Here is a 26790-nt window from a genome sequence, read left to right on the forward strand (position 1 = left end):
TATCAATTTTATTAATATATGAATATGGGTCATTAAAATCGATAAAATATCAAATAAACTAGAGAAATAAACACAAACAATGATAAATATACGATTTGTTTGTAAAAACAGATGATTGAGGAGGATGGTTAGCAGGATGTGACTAGAAAGATGATGTTCTAAGTAAGAACTTAGTTTATCAGGATTCAACAACTTAGGATTATAGACATTTAATCTAATTTACAGTACTATAGCAATGGCGCTGGACGGTAGCGATTTATGCTAAGACTAGGCAATGCTATGATAGGACGAAAGTAAAGATAAATGTAAAACGAAGATAGATTATGTTTAACGTGGGCCCGGAGCTCTTTGTCGATCGTTGCTCTTATTGGCTTTTAGGAGGTGGTGGACTTATGTAGTCTTTAACATCGTAAAGGATTTGGATAATCGGTTGTAGAAATCTCATTGATTCTTCCATGTCAGCATAGGCTATTGCGTATGGCTATGCATATAAGAGAGAGACTCTCGCTTCTTCAAATCGTGTGTTGGCTAGAGTCCTCTGCCAATGGACCCCCGCATAAGAAGGTTGTTGGAGTCCTTATGTTACTTGGCTTTGGCATCCGTAGAGAATGGTTTTAACATGACCGTAGCATTTAATGCGAGATAGAGATATGTCTCAATAAGATTTTGACATTTAATACTGAAAAATAGAAAAACTCTCACTTTTACCGATGAAGAACTAAAACATTTAATGTCCTCTCATGTGTACGTCTCTAACTCCTCTTAAAGGTGATCTACACTACACATGGCACTGTTATCATGTGCCATCTTCTGGATCATTTGATCTGGCTGTACCAGGTCAGGTGTAAACAAATTCTTGGCATGCGAGTAAGATTTTGTCTATTATTTAGTGCCTTTTTTTAATACAAAAACTCATGAATTTTGAGTACAGTGATCAATGTAATATTGATTAGAGCATATATAGGATGTGTAGAGCGCCGTAAGACTTCCTACCTCTTAACTCTTCTGAATGCCTGATTATAATTAAGTAAGAGAATTAAAATGGAAAAGAGCTATTAACATAATCATGAATACCTAGTAAACTGTCCCAAAACTTCCTCATCTTCTTACTGCTTTCATGAAAAATCCTTGTTGTAGCTCTCAGTTTTTTTTTTTTTTTTTCAAAATGTGTGAATATATATTAGATGAGGGAAATGTACAACATCGATACAATATTTCTATTCAGGCCACTCCATTATTTAGCGCATAATGCCAACATGTGGTGACATCTCATTGGTCCATGTAGGTATACCGTAAGTCCCACAATTTAAATGGTTGAATTTAAAGTATTCCATTTGTATAGTTTCCAAGTGTCTGCACACTACCCATCACTCGGTATCAAATAACTATCTAATCAAAATGAGTTGTCACTGCCTAAACATGACCTTAGGTGCTCCGATAATTAAAGACATACATCAGGCCATATCTTGATCATCAACTGATATGTAAATTAGACCGGTCCACTCATTGAGTTGGACACAACATCAAAATCAATGTACGGCCAATGGCATGATTCAATGAACTGGTGTAACCTACCCACAGAGTAGATTGCCCCATTTTTATTTTGAGTGATATAAAGATATGGCCCAACTTTTGGATCAAATATGCTAACATATGATACATTTTCCTCGAGAAAAAAAAAATGTATCATAATTTCTGAGACAGCTCCATCTCTTCATTTCTCTCTGCATATTTGTTAACAAGTATGATTTATGATACACTCCTCCCTGTTCATTGTGGAACAAGATTTTACACTTGAAAGGTGAAAAGGTGATTTTTACTCAAAAGTTTCAAACAATTAAAATATATGTTACATTTATACTCCAAAAATCACACGGATGGAGAATCATATACCCATCAATAATAGGTGGCCAAAAGTTCTCATTCAACCAATAACAGGCTAAATATTCCCATTATTAGGATTTCCAATGGAGGGATTCTTTGTGCATGGGCCATCTCCATTGAGTTGAGTTCCATCTTATCAACATTTTGAATGATGTAACCATGGGCCTGCTTGTAAAAATTAAAAGCCTAGACATACCATACAATCACTCAGCCCGAACATTATATGATACCTCATGATCCTTTTTTTTTTTTTTTGATAGATGTATAATAATACCTCATGATTTACTCCCACCAAGTGAAACAGATTGTCTTTTCATGTGAAGAAACATTTGGTAGTTTGACCAATCCAAGAAGGACAAGATACTAATATCTCCCACAGCCCATTGCTGGTGGATAGGGATCATATGCACATTTGAATCTTTGATTCCCTCTATAAAATTTGTTAGAAAAGAAACATGCTCAAGAATTCCCGTCCACACTCAATGGACAAAGATGTGGCAATAGGAGCACTAAATCTTTCCTAAAGTATGTTGGAGTTTGTTTTGCTGATCGCATGATGACATGATTTGATGGTTCGAACCGTTATTATTCTCATTTCCGCCAGAAACAAGCTATTGTCTCATATTCGTGTTTCAATAATAATCTTGACCATTGATTCTTAGAGTTGAACGTGAGCCAATTGAAATTTTCTTTCCAATGTTCTTAATCTATCCACAGATAGCGATGGTCACAATCATTTGTTCAGCATAATTTTCTTACAGTGACTCACTTATGATGCTAATTGTTATTGAATAGTCAATGGAAGCAGTGGTTTTTCAATTCTCATCAAAATTGAGAAGTGGCCATGCACTCCTCTAGGGTAAAGATTGGTTGGCATGGGCTACTGCTGATGAAGAAGAAAGCGAAGAAGTTGGCTAGAGCAAGATGTTTATATGGAAGCAGGAGAAAGCAAGAAATGTTTATATTGCCCATATCCAATTTGACATTATGATATAAGCAAGCAGGCAAAAGAGAAGGTGGATATTATTCCCGAGCACCGCGATAAAGGGAAGACGCCATCCCAAGTTAACATCAAGGTGGATGTGCTCCAAAATGATGAATTGTGGAAGCTATTCAAAGATAAAGCGGGTGACGACCCTACCTTGCACTCCATTGGTAAGGGAGGTTGTCAAAGAATACTGCCACCTTCCACTCGTGATTACAACACTTGGAAGGGTATTGAGATGTGTACACAATCACAAGGTGTGAAATAATGCACTTTGACAGCTGAAAACATCTACCCCAAGTGAAATCAAAGGCATGCCATGGAGAACAGCATGTTAGTCTATCAAAGTCAGCTACGATCATTTTCCTATTGAGTTGAAACAAAGCTTCTTGCTCTGCTCCCTGTTTCCCAAAGACTATGATATTGACGTGGATTCAATGATCAGATGTTGGAAGGAGGTAAAGTTTGTGCTCACTCATGCCTTGCTGGTAGACTCACAAGAGTTTCATCGCATGGGTTCGAGCACCCATTGCGGTGAAATTCCACTGAGGTGTGAGTGCGTGTAAAACAACATATATTAAAAAGAAAAAAAAAAAAAAAAAAAAAAAAAAGAGGTAAAGGCTGTTTAAAGGACACTGGATATCTAAGGAAATAATTAACAGAGGGCAAACTTGGGTTAAAGAACTGAAATCTTCTTGTTTGTTATTAGAGTGTACCTCCACTCTTGAGCAGTCGAGCCTTGACTGATAATTTATATATTTGTAACTTTTTATTGTTGTACATATCTATGACACATTTCAGAATTTTCAAAATAAAATATTAATTTGCTGTTATTTTGTGGTAAATTTTAAATTTTTTTTTTTTTTTTTTAAAAAAAAAGTGTAAAAGGAGAGAGACAAAGAACATAGACACTTCTATTGAAGAATGGAACACATCATATTGTTATTGATAATGGAGTTTATCAGCTACATGTTCAATTGGATTTTTAGATCTCAAATGTAACTGCAATGTGGCCTACCTCCTCGTTATGAATAATGAAGCATGCTACTAAAATTCTATCTTATCTTTGATGACTTAATGTTCACAAGTCTAAATCAGTTGTGCATCCAAATGCAATCTCAACAAACATGAGAATTCTTTTACTAGAAACTAACATTGCTGAATGAAAATAAAGGAGGATTACCAAGACACCCATTATCAGTTAGGATTAGAAAAATGATCAATTATTAGAATCATGGGCCTCCAAAGCAGCACTTACAAATTTGGTCATTCAATAGCTAATGTGTCTACATTATGCGTAAAGCAGAGACTACAACTGAATTTAAAAGAAGAAAAGATAGGAATAAAAAAAGAAAAAAAGATCAACATTAAATGATCTTTAGTTTGGCAAAAATCAACTGAATTACGATTTCAAAGAAATGACAGGGAGATAAAAAGAAGAAAAAGAAAAAAGAAAAAAGAAAAAAAAAAAAAAAGGATGTTCAGAAAAAACAAAGAAGAAAAGGATTTCCTAGCTGAGGCATATGACTAGAAAAATCTCACATGGTCAGAGGTTGACTGGTCAAGCACCCACACACAACACTTTAGTGTTGGGGATGCATAAATTAGCCCACACAAACCCGTGATCAACCATAGTATGATTAAGAGGAGGTATTGCCGATGGATTAACTTGCCCTACAATTTTTATTTTTTTTTCTAAATAAGATATTCAAGTAAACCTAAAATATGGATATGAAATACAAAAAGCAATAAGAGCTAACACGGAAGTGTTGTTTTGTTTCATTGTGGGGGCATTTTTTATGGGCTAAACTCTAATTTTAGTTTTGCAACATTTAAAAAATTGGTGGTGACTCATCCATCTTGTATGTGGCACTGATGTAATGCTATCAAGACCATGCAGATTGTGCCTCCCATTGTGGATGGAGCATATAACTTAAATGACACTGACCAAACAATCCTAATTATCTAATCAATGGCTAACAAATGGATGGTTAAACATAAAATAGTGAGTGATCCAAATTCAAATGAAAAATAAGATGGTTTACCATCTCGTCGGCGTAATGGTTTTGTTATGATCCATCCACAATTACGTCATTGATTTGCACGGTCCGGATTGCAATACAACTATGCCATATGTACATTGGAAGAGTCAACACCATTTTTAAATGGTGTGAACTAACATACAAGTCTAGCCCTTCGTTCTCTACCTTATGGCACTACGGAACTCCTTAGCCACATTTGCCACACTTGAATTAAATGGTTGATTTGCAATCCCCAATTTGTATCTCTAGGAAGAAAAGAAAGAAAACAGAGTAAATAATATATGAAATGTTCCTCTTTTTGTTTAATTAAAGGATAATTAATCAAATTATGGTGTGTTTCATCTAAAACAGTGGTGAAGTTGCTACTTCTCTCTTGATATACCATATGTTTCAGTTGTGGCAGACCGAAACCTGACAATACAAGCAGCAGCATAATCGTCATCAACAACAACTTAAACAACGTTACCAAACACATTCATTTGGCCAGTTAAGAAAGACAAGGCACACTTGACCAAATAACAAGAAGAAATGAACACAGACATGGCCTACCCGGCTAGCCTTTACACATTGCAGGCCTTCGAGAACTATTCTCCCATGACAGAAGCTTACACCACAAACCATGTATATAGCCCAAAGGAAACTGGGAGAATGGAACGACCTAGAACTACCTGTTGGCAGTAAGTTTGTTGAGGAAAGCTTTCAAAGAAAATGGTGGAGGCCCATCCTGCCAATTCACAAGAAGATATAGAGTATGAAGTACCATCTGCCCCCCTAAGGCCATTCATAATAATTACTTCCATAAGTCCTACCAATCTTTAGAAATGCCCTTCTCAAACCACTGTAGATCAACCAGCTGATTGGTCGATCCAACTTACTCAAATCACCATCTTTTCCTCCCGAATTGATGTTTAAAAAAATTATCCAGTGCTAAATGCTAGTACCTAAGTGTCAGTTACCAAGCACTTAATTCCTAGGCATGAGGTACATATGCACAGGATCTGGACTATTCATTGATCGTGCCCTGTCTTGTACAGACCATAGACCTCACAATAAAAACAACACTAGCATATGATTGTAGCCATCAATAAGGGATTTTACCAATGAAGTCAACCACTGTTTGGCCTTTTTCCTTACCGTCCATTTGTAGTATGCAAGAATCTATCATGGACCAGATCACCAATTGATGTGATTCTTTACCCCATCCACACCAGGGCCAAATAGACGAAAGGAAACCTTGTACATGTCTACCTTTAAGGATATTAATGCTTCGTAGCTTAACTCGGATAATCTTGATAGCACTACATCTTTTTACAAGATATTTATTTCTTGTTTGACATGAAAGACACAATCCTCTTTGAGGCATGCATGCACAATGAAAATTGGATGATAAAAGATTTTCTTTAAAGTACAAATTGGACATAAACATTAATTGAAAACCCATGAGAAACATGTGACTGTTTTATGCCCGCATCGCACCCTTTGGACACATAAACATATCGATAGTGCATTGGAAATATCACATGTATCTGGGAATGTATCAATGTCTGGGAAAGTGATGAAACTTTTCAATGAAACATCAAGAGATATTAAAAGATTATTAATTACACACTTAGAACTCAAAACACTACAAAAACAAATACGCACAATAAGTTTCCATTTTACAGGGGCCTAAACTGTGTTGTCTAACAGCAGTGATGCCTCCACTCACTGGGCCGGCGTACAGGCTTTCTTCTCTTTTCCTGGCCTAGGATGTGGGCAATAGTGTTTTTTTTTTCTTCTCTCTCTTCTCCTGGCTCGGGATATGGGCTGCTATCTTTTGTCTTTCATTTTCCTTTCTTGTAATCTTTTTCACTCTGCCCAATCTAAATGGTAATATAATTATTTTTCTTACCTTTCAACTAAAAAAAAAAAATAGTTTCATTCCAAAGTAGATCCCATACTTAGGAAAGAGTCAAACTACTCCCCACAACCATGACATTGATTTTTAGCATTCTCGCTCAAAGTAACAAATGGCACTTCATGTTTCATGTGCTACACCAAAGATTCTTAATTGTTTAGATGTTCATCAATGCCTCACACAGCTATAACTGTTCACTACATATCTAGACTGCACAAAATTGCCCAATCTTCTGAAACATTCCAATCTCATCGTTTCTCTCTACAAAGTATGATTTATGATGCACTCCTCCATATCCACAGTGCAACAAGATTTTACACTTGAAAAGCGAAAAGCTGATTTTTACTCGATATATGTTGTATTTTTACTCCAACAAAAATCACACAGACAGAAAAATCATAAACCCATCAATAATAGGTGGCCAAAAGTTCTCATTTATCCAATAGAAGGCTAAATATTCCATTAGTAGGATTTCCAATGGGGGGTTTTTGGTGCATGGGCCATTCCCATTGAGTCCCATCTTATCAACATTTTGGATAATGAAACCATAAGCCTTTTGTTAAAAATAGCCTAGACATATTATACAATCTCACGGACTAACATTATATAATACCTTGTGATTCTTTGTTTTGATAGGTGTATAATACCTCATGATTTACTCTTACCAAGTAAAACATTTTGGCCTTTCATGAGAAGAGATATTTGGCATTTCGACTGATCCAAGAAGGACAAGAAATTTTTATCACTGAACACAACTAGCATTTTTTTCCTTCAAAATATCATGTGTACTAACGTCTTGCACTCACCATTTCTGGTGGATGGGGATCACATGCACATTTGAATATTTGATTCCCTCCAACTCATTAAAATTTGTTAGGAAAGAAACATGCTAAGGGATTCCCACTCACACTCAATGGCCAGCAAGAGATGTACAGTAGGCACTACATATTTTCTTGAAGAATGTTGGAGTGTTTTTTTTTTTGGCCTCCCGTGTTTCATGTGTCGCATCCCACTGGAATCCACATGCTCAGATGATCTTGTGATTTGAACTGTAAATATTCTTGCAACTCCCATAAACAAGCTATTGTCCATAATCATGCTTCATTAACAATCCTAAACTTTGATTCTTAGAGTTGTACATGAGCATTGGAAATTTTCTTTCCTATAGTTCTAAATAAATCCATGGATAGCAACGGTGACCATCATCTCTTCAGCATAATTTTCTAACAGTGACTCGTATTAGCAACATGGATGGTTCAAATAATCAAAATATTCAGCATGCGGGCCCAATCAACAGTGGCACATGCTAGAATTCGAACATGTGGGTCCAGTGAGCCACAAGAAATGCTATAATCTGGACTACTACAGAAGCAAAACAAACTCATTATCGTAAATTAGTTTCCTTAGGCCCTGTTTATTTGCCACTCAATTTCAAATGGCAAAAATATGTTTCCACTGGGATACTTTCACTAGCTCAGCCATGTTGTATTTTATTCATGAACTACAAATCCTTTTTTTTTCAAAAGCTCTATTTGTCAGTGAACCAAATATAGCAACCTGGGATGACCCATCACAGACATGCTCAGAGGAATGGAATGAATTTCATACATCCCTTTTCCACTCAATCCATAAACAACTTGTTAATATTGGTCATGAAAAATAATTCACAATTTGTTCTCACTGGTTTTGTTTATGATGCTTTTAGTTATTGAATAGGCAATGGAAGCGGTGGTTTTTCAATTCTCATCAAAATTGAAAAGTTCCCATGGACACCTGTCAAGGAAGATTGGTTAGCATAGGTTGCTTCGCCAATGAAAGAAGAAAGTGAAAAAGTTGTGTTGTGGCTAGAGCGAGATGTTTTCATGGAAACATGATAAAACAAGAGATGCTTAGGTTGTCCGAGTCCGATTTGATGTTATGATATAAGAAAGCAGGCGAAAGAGAAGGCAGATATTATTGCAGAGCACTGCAATAAAGGGAAGTTTTAGAGGGTCGCAATGGCACCACGCCAAGTTAACATTTCTCAAACGATGAATTATGTAAGCTATTTGAAGAGAAAGCAGGCGACAAGAAATATGGGGATTACCGGCACATCTTTGCAATGAAAATATGAATTTGCCGGTACTTTAGTGCACTTGCCCTAACGGAGGGAATGACTACCGCCGAATCCCATTTCTTATTTCTTATTTCGTACTTTCCCAAAAAAATTTCTCCGTTTTTTTTCTCTCTGTCTCATTAGCTTTTTTAGGGTAGAAGCTCCATTTTTCTTTGTAAAAGGTCGATTCAACCCTTATTCTCAGCTCCATTCCTCTTTATTTCTCCAATCAATATCTGCAACAAAACCTCAAATGGAGGGAGGTTTTTCATCGTGATTCTTCGAAGGACGATCTATCAACCTCTTATTTCCAACGATGGGTTTTCTAGCGCTTCTGGCAGGAAATCTCCAAAACCCCGAGTTCTACGGTGCAAATCCAACTGATGGATCCTCTCTACTTGGATCTCCAATGATCCCGAAGCTGAATGCGCTCAGTTTCTGACCCATCAGGTCCGTTGTGGAGGATCACACGACGTTGCAGCAGAAGAAGTTGATGGAGAGCTCAAACAGCATTGAACTACAACCGAGAGTGATTGATTTTGGATCAGGGAATCTCAAGTTTTTAAAACTCGAACCTGTCAATGACGATGCTAAGATAATCCCTGCCGTAGAAAAAGATCGAAACACTACTTTTGGTTTTCCAACAGATGAGATGCTGAAGATCCCTCTAGCCCCCGATTCCCTCTGTTTCCCTCTCTCTCTCTCTCTCTCTCTCTCTCTCTCTCTCTCTCTCTCTCTCTCTCTCTCTCTCTCTCAAATTAGATTTTAGGGTTTTCGGGTCGGAAGTTTAGGGCTAGGGTTTATGGAGATGACGACAATGGAGAGCTTGATCCACCTCATGAACAGGATCCAGACTGCCTGTACAGTCCTCGGCGACTATGGTTGTGACAATGCCCTGCTGACTCTTGGGAAGCCCTTCCTCCGTCGTTGTCACCGGTGGACAGGTTTGTCTCTCAATATGTTTCCATGTACTTCATCTTCTTCATTTTTGTACATTTATTTGGTTTATAATTTGATTTTATTTCATTTGATTGTAGAATTTGGAAAAATGATCAGTTTTGAAGAGCATCATCAGGTGGGATTTTCTTCCTAGGGGATTTGGTTGGAGTTCTATATTTTATATTCTTTTACTTTTATTTTTATTTTTATTTTGAATTTTTTCAATGGTGGATCTTGTGGTTTCTTTGTAGGGATTGCCAGATGTCAATCGCTGGTTCTACAGCTGCACATGATGGATGAAGGACAGCCAGAGTATGCCGAGTTTCTACAGTTATACAAGTGTAACTTACTTCAATGGTAACAAGTTGACGAGCAAGGCTTGCATCTTTAAATTGAAAAACAATCCTTCATTTTGACAACCAGAGTACTTTTTGCTGCACTGAATTGGTTTTGTGTTTGTGATGAGTGTTAAAGATGGTGCATCGTTTGTATATTTTAATTTATCCACTTATTCATCTATAGATAATGACACTGGAGGTTAGCTTAAATGGCTATATCTTTTAGACGAATGTTGTTCCCGTGTCCAGGTGGGGAATGGTGCAATACCTGCTTTGATTAGCTCACATAACTTATTTAGATTAATTCTTGCTTCTTACAACTGCCCCATGTACCTACTAAAAAGCTCAAATTATTCATCTCTAAGATTCTTGAAACATCAATTTTTGTTTCCTAGTGATCTTCTTCTTTCCTAGAAATGAACACACTTCTTCCGTTCTTTTTTTATATCTTCTAATTTGATATTAACATAGGGATTTATTTCAGGTCAAGTACAATGACAACCAAAATGCAAGCAAGCAAGCAAGATTCCCAACTTTCAAGTATAGAAGTGGCAGAACAGCAGATTCTGTTATTCTCCACGCATTTTCTTTATTAAATCTCTTTTAGGATATCATTTCTGATAAAGAATTCAATTTGTCAAACACATCTTTTCAACGTTATATCATATTGTTATTGATTTTTCATTTGGGAGTTCCATGACTTGCTGCCCAAAACATCTACACTGAACACTTGACACGCCATCAACTCCCTTAGCCTCATCAATGATAGGTTGGAGCAGGTTCCTACCAACGTTTGTGGGATGCACACGTGTAATTATGTACTCAATCTTCTGTTAACTTTCTTTAAAAGAAAAAATGAAAAACAAAAAACAAAATAAAAGAGGAATTTTTCTTTCTTCTAGGTTTTCCTCGTCCAATCAAAGTTTTGGATCCGTGATTTTTGCTGGTATGAAGTGTCCAACCCATTTGAGGCAACTCATAAAAGTTTCTTGAGCTTCTTTGGAACTTCTTGGAGTTTTAACTCATAGAAATGGTTATATTTGAAGCTGCAAGAGCAATAACAGAGCTGAGTGGTGCGGCCAATCTGTCACTGTTAGTATTGGGTAGTATAGATGCTGAATATTTTTTTGATTTCTTTGTTTTTTCAATAGTACTATTGATGTGTGTTCTGAAGTAACCACGGTTTTCAAATACGATACCTGGATCTAAAGAAAATGGGATTCAAACCTGAATTCCTTAATCATGTTTGGATCTGGGTATGCTGTTTGGAACTGATTGTTGTTTGGAAGACCATACAGTTATTTCAAATGCATGTTTTGCTGCATTTAAGTAGTTGTAACTTGGATGTAGATGAAAGAAGGTATATAGGGAATACTAAATGCCAAACCTACATATACACCTACCAGCACATATTCAGATTACATATTAATTATTGTTCTGGTAATTATCTTTGTGGGTGTGCACTTGTGCAATGTCTAAAATTTGATGGAGTACTTGAACTGAACATTATTTGGGAAATATGGTTGTATGCTTTACTAGATATGAGCAATCATAAATCTGAACCAGATGGGTTCAAGCCAGATGCATGATAAACCTAGCATGTTGCTATCCTTGTAGGCCCTTAGTGAGATTTTTTTATTTTTTATTTTACATGTATTCTTAATTTGTAACATTATTTGGTATGATTAAATTTTGTTTAGTTCATCATAGGAGTTTTCAGAAAAAAACTTAGGAAAAGTCTAGATGTTTATTTAAATTCTTTATGTTTTTCATTCCCCGTGTTTGGTTCATACATCAAGATTTTTAGAGAAACTTAGGAAAAGTCAAACTTTCTGTTTAAATTCTTTTTGTTTTCTAATTTTCAGCCAAAAGCTAGAGTAAAAGTCAACCGTTCATTTCCGATCTCTGAATTTTAACAGCATCCTTTATTTTTTTTCTTTTTTCCCTCTCTGGAATGCAGGGGGAGGTATGTAAAGCAATCATCTGTTTGGAGATTGCTGCAAACAGGTACCATTTACATTTTCATCTAGGGTAGTTGATCCGTAATTACCCTAGTTTTCTAGGCCTTTTTTATTTTCAATTTTGATTTAGGATGTTTGATTGGTTCGGATCGGTGTAGGCTACATGTTTTGTTTGACCGGCAGAGTGTGATAAAGCTGAGTGGCATGTAATCTTAATGCTTCTCCGTGGAATCAAACTTCATTCATGTTTTTCAGAAAATGGGATAGAAATGCTATGCTCTTCTGCTGCTCATATTCATGGTTTTGTTGATTGGAGGCTTTTCGTCAGTTTCAGCTGCTACTCCTACTACAGGAAGTAAGTGTATTAAAACTAGAAAAAAGAAATGGTACACTTTTATACTATTTCAATTCCAAAAATGGAATTTGGGTGTTTGCATTTAAGAGGGTTGGTGTTGATAGTACCTCTTTTTTTTAGCATTTCAGCTGAAATCTCTCATTTTTTGTAGGATTTGTAGGTGGGGTTTTCTCCAATGCATTGTCTGCACTCTGGAAATGGCTTTGGTCATTACAAACTGGTACAAAAACAGGTAAAAATCTTGCATTTTCAGCTTTTTTATGGTAATGATATTTGCACCCATGTTTTTTTAATGCATACACCCCATTGTCTAGTTGTGCTTCTTGAATCATACAAAAAAGCAGAAATGTGGGGTTTATGAATAAAAAAGGGAGGGTATTTCTGTTTCAGCTGGCGTGTTTTTGATCTGTTTGGTTGCCACATTTTTTCACTAAAAATTTCAGTTTTTTAGGGTAATGATATTTACACCCCCGTCTTTTTTTTTTCCAGTGTTTTATATGCATTTATTGGTTCGATTTGTGTTATGGTTGGCGTTGTTTGTCTGCCAATGTTGAGTGCTAAATTCTTAACTTCTCCACTTGTACCGACTGACTCCTTTCAACTTGTATCAACTCCCATATTTCCATGTTTTCTTGTTTATAGGTTGAAGTATGTTGAACAAGATTTGGCAAAGAAAAGGGGCAAGAGCATTGATGCTACAGGTCATATTGAGAATGATTTACAAAGTGCAGAGGATGAATTGTACGTCATTCCAGAGCATCTGAAGGTGATATTGGTGGTATTACATCTCCTCATTGTTTTTATTAAATTGAGAGTTGTTTTATATGCTAATAGATTCTCAACTTTCTAAATTTGTTCGTTTACTACTATTATTGTGATAATTATGTAGAAGATTCTTTGATTCTCAACACATCTTAGATACTATCCCGTTTCATCCATGTCACCTAAAGCAGATCATAGAATTGTAATTAATGAACCAGATTCACCACTGATTTGGTCACGTGTACACTTGAATGTCACGTGTGAAGGGTGCATATGGATGGATGGGCGTGGATAAAACACATGCATCAATGTAGTGCCAATAGATGTAATGGAATTCAAGTTACAACATTTGTTGCCTTGATAGTTTTTGACTTTTTAAGGATAGGATCAAATGATTGATTATTTTCCATGCATCAATTTGTTGAATGCTACTTTTTGACTCTTTTTTTTTTTTCCTTGTGTGCAGGATTTTAATCAAGTGTGCCTGAATTTAGGCCTACAAGCACTTCACCCTTTTGATGCCACTTGTGCCATGAGTAGACCATATAGAGGATTTGTTTTTATTTATTTGAGACCATTTTTAATTTATTGTAATAAATATTATATTTTTTTTATTACGAAGTAATATAAATTTTATTTAATATGCAGTTTTAATTGTATTGCATCATTTTTTATCTTTCAAAATGCAGGTTTTTCAATTGAATTATATATAATAAATAAATATTATTGGCCTACTGGAGCCTTTGAAATCTATATATGACTTTTAGCGGGGCTTTTGACGGTTATACAGGCGCTGTGCTTCGTCGGCGCTTGGATACACTTTTGCGGCGCTTTTGACGCTTATACAGGCGCTTCTGTCAGAAAATACTATCAGCCACAAAGCGTCGGTAAAGGCAGAATGAGCGCCGCAAAAGGGTATACAATACGCGGCGCTCAGACAAGCGCCGCTAAAAGTATACTAGCGCTGGTAGAGATTTTACCGACACCACGCCAAGTTAACATTTCTCAAACGATGAATTATGTAAGCTATTTGAAGAGAAAGCAGGCGATATGGTTGATGACCCTACCTTGCACACCATTGGCAAGGGAGGTTGTCAAAGAATACGGCAGTCTTCCGCTTGCGATTACAACACTTGGAGGAGTATTGAGAGGTGTAAGCAATTGCAAGTTGTGGAATAATGCACTATCAAAGCTAAAAACATCTACCCCAAGAAACATCAAAGGCACATGGCATGGAGGACAGCGTACCAGTCTATCAAAGTAAACTACAATCATTTTTCAAGTGAGTTGAAACCAGGATTCTTGATTTGCTGCCTGTTTCTTGAAGACTATGATATTGATGTGGGTACAATGATCAGATGTTGGAAGGTGGCAAAGGATTTTTAGAAGACATCAAATTTCTGGAGGAAATAATAAACAAAGGGCATACTTGGATTAAAGAACTCAAATCTTCTTCTGTTATTAGTGGGGGAAGAAGGGTGTACCTGCCTCTCTTGAGCAATTGAGCATTGTGGAACGATTGATAATTTAGAGGTAACTTTTTATTGTTGTCAATATTTAAGACACACATACCTTACATATTTAAGACATGTTTTGGAATTTTCAAAATCAATTTTTAATTTGCTGTCATTTTTTGGGAGAAAAAAGTTTACAAAAAAAAAAAAAAAAAACAACAACATAAACATTTTTGTCGAACAATGGAATTTATCAGCTACATGTTCGATTGGTATTTTGGACCTCATATGTAATAACATGAAACTAAAATTCTATCTTATCTATGATTAAATCAATGGTTCACAATTCTAAGTCAATTGTGCATCCGAATGCAATCTCAACAAACACAAGAATTCTTTTACTAAAACTTTTGTCGAAGAATGGAATTTATCAGCTACATGTTCGATTGGTATTTTGGACCTCATATGTAATAACATGAAACTAAAATTCTATCTTATCTATGATTAAATCAATAGTTCACAATTCTAAGTCAATTGTGCATCTGAATGCAATCTCAACAAACACAAGAATTCTTTTACTAAAACTTTTGTCGAAGAATGGAATTTATCAGCTACATGTTCAATCGGTATTTTGGACCTCATATGTAATAACATGAAACTAAAATTCTATCTTATCTATGATTAAATCAATCGTTCACAATTCTAAGTCAATTGTGCATCCGAATGCAATCTCAACAAACACAAGAATTCTTTTACTAAAAATTAATATTGATGAATGGAAGTAGAGGAGGATTACCAAGACCCATTATGAATTAGAATTAGAAAAAAATAAAATCATATATATATATATATATATATATATATATATATATATATATAAAATTATCGGAATTGTGAGCCTCCAAAGTAGCACGCACAGTTTTGGTCATTCAATAGCTGTGTCTACATTACGCGTAAAGCAGAGAATACAACTGCATCTAAAAGAGGGAAAAGAAAAAAATCAACATTGTACGGTCTTCTGATTTGGCAACAAGGAAAATGGATGAGAATTACAAATTCAAGGAAATGAGAGGGAGATTGAAAAAAAAAAAAAAAGAAGAAGAGATGTTTAGAAAAAATAGGGAAAAGAAAAGGATTTCCTAGCTGAAGCATATAACTAAAAAATCTCACATAGTCAGAAGATGATTGGTTAAGAACCCGCAAACAACAGTTTGGGGATACATAAATTTGCCCACATGAGCCCATAATCAACCATCACATGGAGTAAGTTGCCCTACAATTTTATTTTATTTTTTTCTAAATCCCATATTCAAGTGAAGCTAAAATATGGATATGAAATACAAATAGCAATAAGAGCCAACAAGGGAATGTTGTTGAGTCTGATTGGCATTTTTCTGTGCTAAACACCTAGGTTAGCTTTGCACCATTTAAAAAAATGATGGTGACTCATTCATCTTGTATGTGGCCCTGACGTAATGCTATCCAGATCATGCAGATTGTAGGTTCCATTGTGGATGGAGCACATAACTAAAATAGCACTGATCAAACAATCATAATCATCCAATCAATGGCTAACAAATGGATGGTTAAAGGTAAAATGGTGAATGATCCAAATTCAAATGAAAAATAAAATGGTTTATCAACTCATCAGTTGAATGGTTTGGTAATGATCTATTTACAGTTATGTCATTGATTTTGCACAGTCTGGATTGCAGTACAACAATGCCATACATATGTTGGAAGAGTCACCACCAGTTTTAAATAGTGTGAAACAAACATACCGGTCTAGCCCTTCTTTCTCTACTTTGGACAACATTCACTCGATTGAATTAAATAATAGATTTGCAATCTGCAATTTGTATCTAGAGGAAGAAAGAAAACAGAGTAACTAAAACATGAAATGTTTCTCTTTTTGTTTTATTACAGGATAATTAATCCAATTATGGTATGTTTCATCTAAAATAGTGGTGAAGTTGCTACTACTCTCTTGATACACTGTATGCTTCAGTTGTGAGAGACCAAAACCTGGCAATGACAGCAGCAACACCATCATCATCAACAACAACAACGACGACGACGATGACAACGAGCTAATTTGAGCAACATTACGAAACACATTCATTCGGCCAGTTAAGAAAGACAAGGCAAACCCAACCAAATCACAAGAAGAAATGAACACATACATGGCCTACCCAGCTAGCCTTTACACATTGCAGTTCTTTGAGAACCATTCTCCCATGATGGAAGCTTGCACCACAAACCATGCATATACACCAGGAGATCAGGAGAATGGAACAAACTGGAACTTCCTATTGGCAGTAAGTTCAAACATCAGCATCATTTAGCTATTGTGGAAAGCTTTAAAAGAAAATGGTGAAGGCCCATCCTACCAATTCACAAGAAGGTGAAAGAGTATGAAGTACAACCGACCCCCCTAAGGCCATTCATAGTAATTACTTTCAAAAGTCTTACCAATCTTTTAACTAAAAAGTCCCCACTCAAACCACTAGATGTCAATCGATTGATTGGTTGATCCAACTTGCTCAAATCCCAGCTTTTCTTCCTGAATAGATGTTTGAGAAATTATTCAGTGCTAAATGCTAGTATCTAAGTGTTAGTTATCAAGCACTTAAATTCAAGGCATGGGGGCACACACATACACAAGATCTGAACTATTCATCTATCATATACCATATCTTGGACAGACTATACAGACCTTACAATAAAAATAAAACCAGCATATGATCATAGCCATCAATAAGGCATTTTATCAATGAAAGTCAACCATTTCTTGGACTTTTTGCCAACTACCCATTTGTAGTTCTGAAGATATATATATATATATATATATATATATATAGAAAGGTGGGAGCTCACCACCTATAACTTTGTTAAATGGCAAAATGGCTGATTTTGGGGTAGGCACCACAAAAACAAACACCCCCACTTATTATATATATCCACAAAAAACACAAAATAACAAGAGAAATCTGACCAAGGATCAGAAAAGACAACACATCAAACTAAACCACACCAACCACTACCCAAAACCACCCAAAACTATGGAGGCTGGGCAGCGGCAAAAGGGCTCAAGCAACACCCACAACAATTCTCGGCAACAGCCTAGACCTGCACCAATACATCCGCCATTCAGCCACAACCTGCAATCACACCACATCAAATAGACAGCGCCACTAGTCAAAAACGGAAACCACCTCGCCTCCAACACAGGCCCTGAGAGGAGAACTCCAGCAAAATCCGCATCAAAACCACATTCTCTAGCGACTCTGATTCCAAAAAACATAACATCCTGGGATTCCGCTGGGAAATGAAACGTAAACAGAGATATGCAAAACCAAAGAAGGGCAGAGCCCCAGAAAATAGAAGGGTAAGGCCCTTAGGGGGTAGCACCGCCCACATTTCCCTGAGCAAGCAGTGCCACCAATGACCCACTCCAAATGAACAACCAACAGACCAATTGTAGTCCTCAAGAATCTATCATGAGCCAAGATCACCAATGAATGTGATCTTTGCCTCCATCCACAACAGGGCCAAATAGTTGAAAGGTTCATATCTTGTACATGTCTACCACATTTAAGGATATTAAATGCTTCATGGCTTAACTAAGATAATCTTGATAGCTCTACATCCTTTCTCAAGATATTTATTTCTTGTTTGATATGAAAGACACAATCCTATTTGCGACATGCATGCACAACGGAAAACCAGATGATAAATAGATAAATAAAAGCACTAACTGGACATAAGCATTAATTGAAAATACATGACCACTATTTTCAACTACTGGTATCAATGCCTGTATCACACTTTGAACACAAAAACATAAAGGCATTGCATAGGAAATATAGAATGTATTGTTGTCCAAGGGAAAATTGGGTAAGTGATGGAACTTTTCAACGGAACTTCGAGTGATGTTAAAAGAGATATGATTACTGAAAACACTACATAAAAACAAGTATGCACAATAAGTCTCCATTGTACAGAGGCCTAAATTATACATTGTCTAACAGAAGTGATACAATTATTTATCCAAAATGAAATAATATCATTCAAATATCCTACAATACAAGTATTACATTCAAAAACCAAAATGAAAGAGTGTGAACAATCCGTAGATCACCGTACAATCACATATGATTTCTCCACATTAATTGCATTTTAAAGGGCGAAAGTGAGAAGGATACAACCGGTTGACCATCAATCATCCCAAAACATCAAAGAAAACCCTTAGAAAATCCCCTGAATTGCCCCATGAACTTGGGCCCATTCTACAATAAGACTCTTGACTTCAGAGAATTCCCTCATATCTTGTGTTGCCAACCAGCGAAATAGATAGTATCAACCAACACCATCAATCTTTAAATTACTGCATGTGATCAAGTATCCTGAATGTTGTTATCTAAGCTACACAGATCAAACAAACAGTTAGTATTAAAGATGAATTATATGATCCTTAGCCCACAAATATGCATAGGTTCTCAGATTTTCAGTTTGCACAATATAGGTCCAATATATGTCTGTCATTTAGCAATCCAAACTCAAGGATGCTGCAATAAATAAGAGTGGGATAATAAATAAGAGTGGGATGTAGAAATCAATTCCCACATATTGGACACGCCCATATGTTGGTTTGTGGTAAATAAAAGAATATAGCTAGAAACTTAGAAGAGAGAATTAGTATAAGACGTATTTCCAGTTTCTCCACATATTTGTCGACATTACCAAATGGTATCAACTTGGCCTCAGCAGACTCCAGAGCTTCTGTGATGCCATGAAAGTTAAGGTGAATATTGCTTTCCATTGAAGGGCAAGAGTATAATTCATAAAGGGTACTGTGATGATTCCCTCACTTATAATTCGTAAAGGGTACTCTGATGATTCCCTCACCATTTTCTAGAGCTGACAAGCTCAACAAAATGAAGGCTTTAGAGATCAAAATGCAAATTCTTGTTTTTCTGCAGCAGATCCTGGCCCAATCTGAAGCTCTGGGCTATGAGGTTGAAAATTTGCTAGGAGTTTGAACACAGCAGTGCATATCGAGGAGTCTAGAACCTCTTCCTTGCTAGAGCACCAATCTAATTGTATACCTAAATGACTTAGTCTGAGCATTGCAGGCAAGAGTCATTCATCATTCTAGCCCTGAATGGCAGCGGATCAAGGATGCTGCAGGGAAAGCTAGAAAAAGCCAGTCAAGTGAGATGTCCAAGTCTAGCCAATGAGCAAAGGACCAATGTCGGATAGCCTCACGAGAACAAATCAGTAGCAGATGTCTTAGAAAAGATGCGAAGTGGTGTGGAAGGATATAGATTTGTGCGGAACATGAAGAATTTCCCCAGTGACATTAGAAGCAGTTTGCTCTTTGGAACAGTCAGGTGAAACTATGGCTAAGGTTTGCAGTGTATGTGATTTCTTGGCAACTTTCTGGTTGAGCTTCTATTGGTGTCTCTGGTTGGCTGATGGCGGGTTATGGCATGAGTGTTGCTGTTGGATGCCATGTTTAGTGGTTTTGCTTTTGATTTTGAGAAGTTTTGGATAACGGTGATGGTGTGGTTGCTTGCTTTGTGTTGCAGATGTTTTTTTTCTTTTTTGCTTTTTTTTTTTTTCTTTTTTTAAAGGTTTTGTTCAGCTGCATTGTAGATATAGTTTTGTGTTGTATCGAGGTGGGAGGGCTCTTTGTTTTCCACCTCTGAATTGATATACTCTTTTGCTCCATTTTTTTAAAAAAATTAAGTGGTGTGCTCCCCCGTTCATGAAAAATAAAGGTCATGCACTAGCTGTTCTGTCAGTTCTATGGCCTCGGGAGCATTCCCCTCCAATGCAAAATGGAAAATTGCGAATATGTCATCAAGGAAAGCATGCAATTAGCAACGCCATCACCAATGCACTTTCAAATAAATACTTAACTATTTAAACCATATAATGGTGTTATATTGTTGTCTCAGTAGAATTTTTTTCCTTTTCAAAATTCATGTGTGATATATGAGGTTTAGTAAGTCCGCTTGGCGATAGAGTGACTTGAAATGAAAACATTCGGCATGGAAAAGCAAATACCTGTCATTAGGAGGTAGAATATTCACTCTTATGAAGAAAGGAAGCTCTCTCAAATTTGCCAAGTTACTCCATGTCATTGATCAAAATACTTATCATTTGTTTAATTGGAAGGAAGCCTACCATCCTCAGGACGATGGTCATATAGGCATAAAGGACTTAATAATCATCAATTGGGCACTCATTGGCAAGTGGTTACGGAGGTTTGCGAACCACGATAACTCTCCGTGGATTCAAGTAATTGTCATAAAGTATGGCATGCAGGAAGGAGGGTGATTTACAAAGGAATCCTCATATAAGGAATTTGGTTTGTTGAAGCAATGAAGCTCAGATAGGAATTCAGCAAAGGCAATTCCTTTATTCTTTGGATAGCAAGAAAAGGTTTTGGGAAGATAAATGGCATTAGGACAATCTGTTTGCAGCACATTTTTGTAACTTATACTGGACCACCTTGGACGAGATTAAGGACACCATTGTGGCTGATAGCCTGTCATGCAAAGGCAACCCTCAGAATTTAACAGGACAATGATTTCCAAAGATAATTCAATCGAAAAGTACATCAATAAATATTTGCATCAGTGAAGTTATTCGATATCCTGGCAGAGTCTGACAGTCATAAGCATGAACTAAGCAGTTGGAGATACAGCATATATGTAACTCAAATTAAACCATGTGAATTGTAGAACCTGCTGCAGATAGGTCATAGAACCCAAGTCAGATGAGTTTGATTATTATTATTATTTTGGTTAAGAAAATTGAGAGCCCACCACCTGTAACATTAAAAGATTTGTACGAGGCATTCAGGTGGACGCCACAAAAAGGACCTCACCTATCGCATGACACAACTCTTTCCTTTATACAGTGATGCTCAAGGTTTCACAGGGCTGAACCACACAGACAAAACCAGACCAAAGTAGGAAAAGTACAATTCTTCCAGCCTCCCTAAGCAGGGGAAAAAAAAAAAAAAAAAAAGCCTACCCTGTAGACCAACAACAGGGAAGAATCAATCCTCTGAACTAGCATGCATATAGGACCTCACCTATCGCATAACACAACTCTTTCCTTTATACAGTGATGCTCAAGGTTTCACAGGGCTGAACCACACAGACAAAACCAGACCAAAATAGGAAAAGTACAATTCTTCTAGCCTCCCTAAGCAGGAAAAAAAAAAAAAAAGCCTACCCTGTAGACCAACAACAGGGAAGAATCAATCCTCTGAACTAGCATGCATATAGGACCTCTTCCCTCAATTAAAAGGAAAGAAGACATTTTACCATCTATGCGCCAATCAAACTGCAGTGAGCCAATGCAACGAATAATTTGGTGCATTCCTTGGTAAAGCATACCTTGCCTGGAATTTTTATTTTATTATTCAATTACTATAGCATAGCCCTCCCTACGCACAACAGACCCCATTCAAGAAGTCCTTCCACATAACACAGATGATCAGATTAACCGTCCCTATAAACATCAGCCCATTCACGGGACAGACAAAAATCAGAGCAGCACATCACTCCACAACAGTCCACCCCTATCTGCAGCCATCTATACTGCTGCACAAGGGAACAAAAAAGAACAACAGTCTGAACAAAAAAACATTCACATCATGGCTATGGGCGTGCCAGTTTGCTGAAAGACAGGTTCTGAAAGTGGCAACGACTAGTTGCCTGACACTTCGTAGGAACACAATTGAAACTTGCAGCCTAACCTTTAGATGATACCCGACCACTGGAAGAACATCTCCCACCCTGATTTTCAGATGAGTCTCACCTTCTTCTTCTTTTTTTCCTTTTTATTCAACAAAAAAAAAATAATAATAAAAAATGATGTACAATCATTCAGGTGGGCTCCACAAAAAAGGAACAGGCCACACCTATCATCGTATGGAACTGCTATAAAGCACAAAAAACTGAAAAAATTAGAAAAATACAGCGCCATGACAACGCTGAATATGAACTTAAAAGGAGAGACGACATCCTTGTATTGATACACATTTGTTTGCCAAATTTGGAATGTTTGACTATTTGGATTTCAATCTTCTATTTAGAAGTAACCAACTAGCTAGGTAACACATCAGTTCCATCAAATTTTTGTTCTCGACCCATGTAAAGTGGGCCCTGATTTACACAGTTCAGTTCTGGTTACCTCTTTGCCGCAGCACAATTTCTGTGTGCATGTGTATGAAACATCACATTGTTCCAGAGTATCAAATGTTTCTCTTTACAACAATGGTACTTAGCTGGATTCGAGGCAGCGTAGACATATTGCCAATGGTACAACAATAGTACTTACAACAATGGTACTTTAACTACTCAGGCATTGACTCAGTAAGAGTCAATTCTAATAAGAAAAGGCAAACACTTGTAGGAAAAATAGAAAGTGTATAAATTTCAACAATATAAATTTCATAAATATTGTATTCAAAGGGCATATTTGTAATTACACCCGTACAAGAAGAAAAATACTTTAATACCCTTAATATGTGAAGGTTAAATCAACTTATTGATGGTAATTTCATAATTTATAAAGGCAATTATGTAATTTCAAAGGGGCAATGAAAGAAGACTTACCTTTTGAGTAGTATACATTACCTCTTCTGAAATTTTATACAGTACTACCTTGGACGGGGGGTTTAAGGAGAGCAGATTGTTTTAAGTTAGAGGCAGGTGCATTTAGATGGAATTCTTGTTTTCCCAGGAATCTAATGGAAACAGAAATTGAGGAGTTTGTCATACTACAAGAAAGATTTAAAAAAGAAAAAGAAAAAAAAAAACGCTGTTTCTATCTCGGGGAAGAGAGATACGCGGAGATGGGAGTTGGGTTCTAATGGGACCTTCACGGTAAGGGTTTCAATCATGAATTAGATGCATACATTTAGCAGACACCTGTATGAGCTTCTGTCTTAAGTTCTAAAGTGTGCACGAGTTAAGAGAGGAGAATGTTTTGGACATCATTCTGGCTGATAGCCTGTCATGCAAAGATCATCCTCAGAATTTAACTGGACAATGCCCACTGAAAGATAATTCAATTGAAAAGGTATATCAATGAATATTTGCATCAGTGGAGTTATTTGATACCCTAGCAGAGTATGACAGGCGTAAGCATGACTGCAGTGGCTGGAGATAAGGCACATATGTAACTCAAGTTAAACAAGGTGAATTGTAGGATCCCCTGCAGATAGATCATAGCCCCCAAAATCGGAATGGTTAGATCTATCTATTTATTTATTTATTTAAGAAAGGTGAGAACGCACCACCATTCAGGTGGGCACCACAAAAAGAAATGGACCTCAGCCATCGGATGACACAACCCTTTCTCCTTTATACAATCATACACAAAGGGTGGGACCACACAGCCAAAACGAGATCAAAATAGGAAAAGTACAGTTCTTCCAGCCACCCTAATCAAAACCGAAAAAAAAAAAAAAAGAGCAAACAACCAGCCTACCCAGTAGACCAACCAGGGGAGAATCAATCCTCTGAACTACTATGCACATCGGACCTCTGCCTCAATCAATAAGAACCAAGACATTTTACCAAGCATATGCCAATCAAACTGCAGAGAGCCAACGCAATAATTCGGTGCATTGCTTGGAAATTCCTTTTCTTTTTGTTTTCTAATTATCATAGCATAGCCATCACACACAGCAGACCCCATTCGTAAAGTCCTTCCACATACAGCAGATGATCTGATTAGACATCCCTACAAACAGCAGCCCATTCACATCACAGACAAAGAACAGAGGACCACATCACTCCATAGCAGCTCATCTCTGCAACCATCCACACTGCTCCAGATGAGAGCAAAAAAGAACAACCATCTGAGCAAATACCATTCACATCATGTTTAAGGGCGTGCCAGTATGCTGAAAGACATGTCATGAATGCGGATATTCTGGACCATTCCAGCCAAAAATAATAATAATAATAATAAATCAGGTCAGTCCACTAATTAGGTGGGCGAGATATTGAGGACTTAAATGGGTTGCCAGAGGAAACAATGGAAACAAATGGTCAACTGTATATGTTCAATGTATATATTTCGGCCACCTGATGAATAGTACTGCCTGTGCTTTTTGTGACAGTGCATAAGATGGTTCGTTGCAAAGTTTGTTGTTCCCCTTGGTTTTTAAATAGTAACACATTTATTTGAATTAAAGCTATACATTAGGGTTATGGTAATGTAGAGTGGGCTCAGATCTATTCTTAATACTAATGGACCAAAAGAAGCTCGAACGGAAGCAAACATAATCCACATATTCGGGCCCAATCCTACATAGGGCATGATGTAACAGGGCCCAGGCATGTCCGCGGATTGAAGAAATTCATTTTGGATAGGGAAAAATTGTTGTTCGAAGTGTCAACTGTAAATTGGACATAACTTTTGATCCATGTATCGTTACGGGACACATAACCTATAAATTTTTAATATAACAAACAATCCGGGGTGAACCAACCTGCATAAGCAGCTCATGTCAGTCCATTTCATATGAAAACGCTTTCTTCCAGTTTAAAGTTGCAGTTTAGGAAAAACTTGCTATTTTTAGGAAGTTTTAATTTAGATGCATCTCCTTCATTTTAGAGTTTTAGCATATGCAGTCTTCTTACAAAATTGATTCTAATTGTGCTAGGAATCACTTGTTATGATTAAATTAAGACTTTCTTTTTTTTTTTTAGTAAAAATTATTATTTCAGGTAAATTCTAGTTTAATCAAATTACAACACCTAATTAGAGTTTTACTTTATCTTTGTAACTAACATAATTGGGAAGTCTAAGCATTATTGATTAATAAAATTGTGAATTTTACTTTGTATTTTGTGGATTCAAGAATAACATTGTGGATTCAAGTTTTGGCAAACTTGAATTAGATGGTGGCCTTCCTCATCACACCCTTTTCAGGGGTCATATAAGGGATCAAAACATCAATCCCCGTCCTTACAAAAGGAGCATATGGTTTGTGTAGGGCTGTCCACAGGCCAATTCAGGGGTTGAATTTTGAACTGATCAGTAGGGTCCTATTCAAACTTTTGAATTTGCTCGACCCAGACACAACTCATTGACAGCCATAGATTTGTGACTGTTAAGTTGGTGCCCTGCTATGGTTATTGTTTATACCAGAAGTGATGTAGAGCAGGTTGCGGACAGTTTCATGGCCAAGATGGATCAGAAAAGGCCCGGTCAATGACAGAAGTGATCCGGACCGTCGGACCTTAGATCGGGCGTATCTCGCAATCCGGAATGAGTTATCTAACGTAAAATATATGATTTTGGGGTAGAACGAGCTACTTTAGCCAACCAACCCCGCTATGCCGGGTTGTGCAACCCAGAATTATGAAAAACCCCTGGATCGACAGTTGCTTCCCAGTTTTAATTTCGTTTTTACTATAAATAGTAAGTTTTAGTTTGATTATAATTCTTCATTCGTCGGGCTTTAAGAGTTGCGCCCAATGTGAAAAGAGCTTAGAATAATTAGGAGAACGGTTTGGTGAAGCTAAATAGGACACTTACTATTTTTGGCCGAAAACCTTGCGCATTAGTAGACATCACGACCGTTTATAAATAGTAAGTTTACTGTTTATAGTAAGTCGCGAATTCTAGGAGTTTTAGTTGTAGTTTGATTCTGATTTCTTTCTCATTGCTTGGTACCCCTATTTAAAGGGTTGTGAACTTGTTTTTATTCATTCATTAATCAATTTCGAATTCATTAGAAGTTATTTCTATTTTTTGCTTTCTTTCCTCGTGGATTCGAGAAGTCTCTGTGAGGAGTCTAGAGAAGTTCGTGGATTCAGAATAGTTATCCTCTTGAGGAAAACGGTGCTCGACCTCACGTCCTCCCCTACGTCAAGAAGTTGTCATTCTTAAAAGTTCCTTACCATTCGAAGTTCATCCTTTCATAAGAGTAACAATGCTCTCTGTTTTTGCTGAAATGTCAATTCTTACCCCAGGGTTGAAGGGCTAACATCTTCCAATCTAGAAGACATTCAGAGCCACATCCATCCATCAAAACAA

General features: G+C 36.8%; 2 long non-coding RNA genes across 2 annotated transcripts in view; both read right to left on the reverse strand.

Annotated features, from left to right (window-relative positions):
- Positions 1–26790, reverse strand: part of LOC131223494 (uncharacterized) — a 77550-nt gene that overhangs the window by 7000 nt on the left and 43760 nt on the right. The gene's annotated exons all lie outside the window — the stretch shown is intronic.
- LOC131223496 (uncharacterized) lies at positions 18692–22593 on the reverse strand. The gene is made up of 2 exons (XR_009160501.1): positions 22490–22593; positions 18692–21268 (listed from the first exon to the last, which is right to left on the reverse strand). It is a non-coding gene; the product is annotated as an uncharacterized LOC131223496 (long non-coding RNA).

The sequence above is a fragment of the Magnolia sinica genome, chromosome 13 (genome assembly GCF_029962835.1).
Source record: "Magnolia sinica isolate HGM2019 chromosome 13, MsV1, whole genome shotgun sequence".
NCBI classification, from domain to species: Eukaryota; Viridiplantae; Streptophyta; class Magnoliopsida; order Magnoliales; family Magnoliaceae; genus Magnolia; species Magnolia sinica.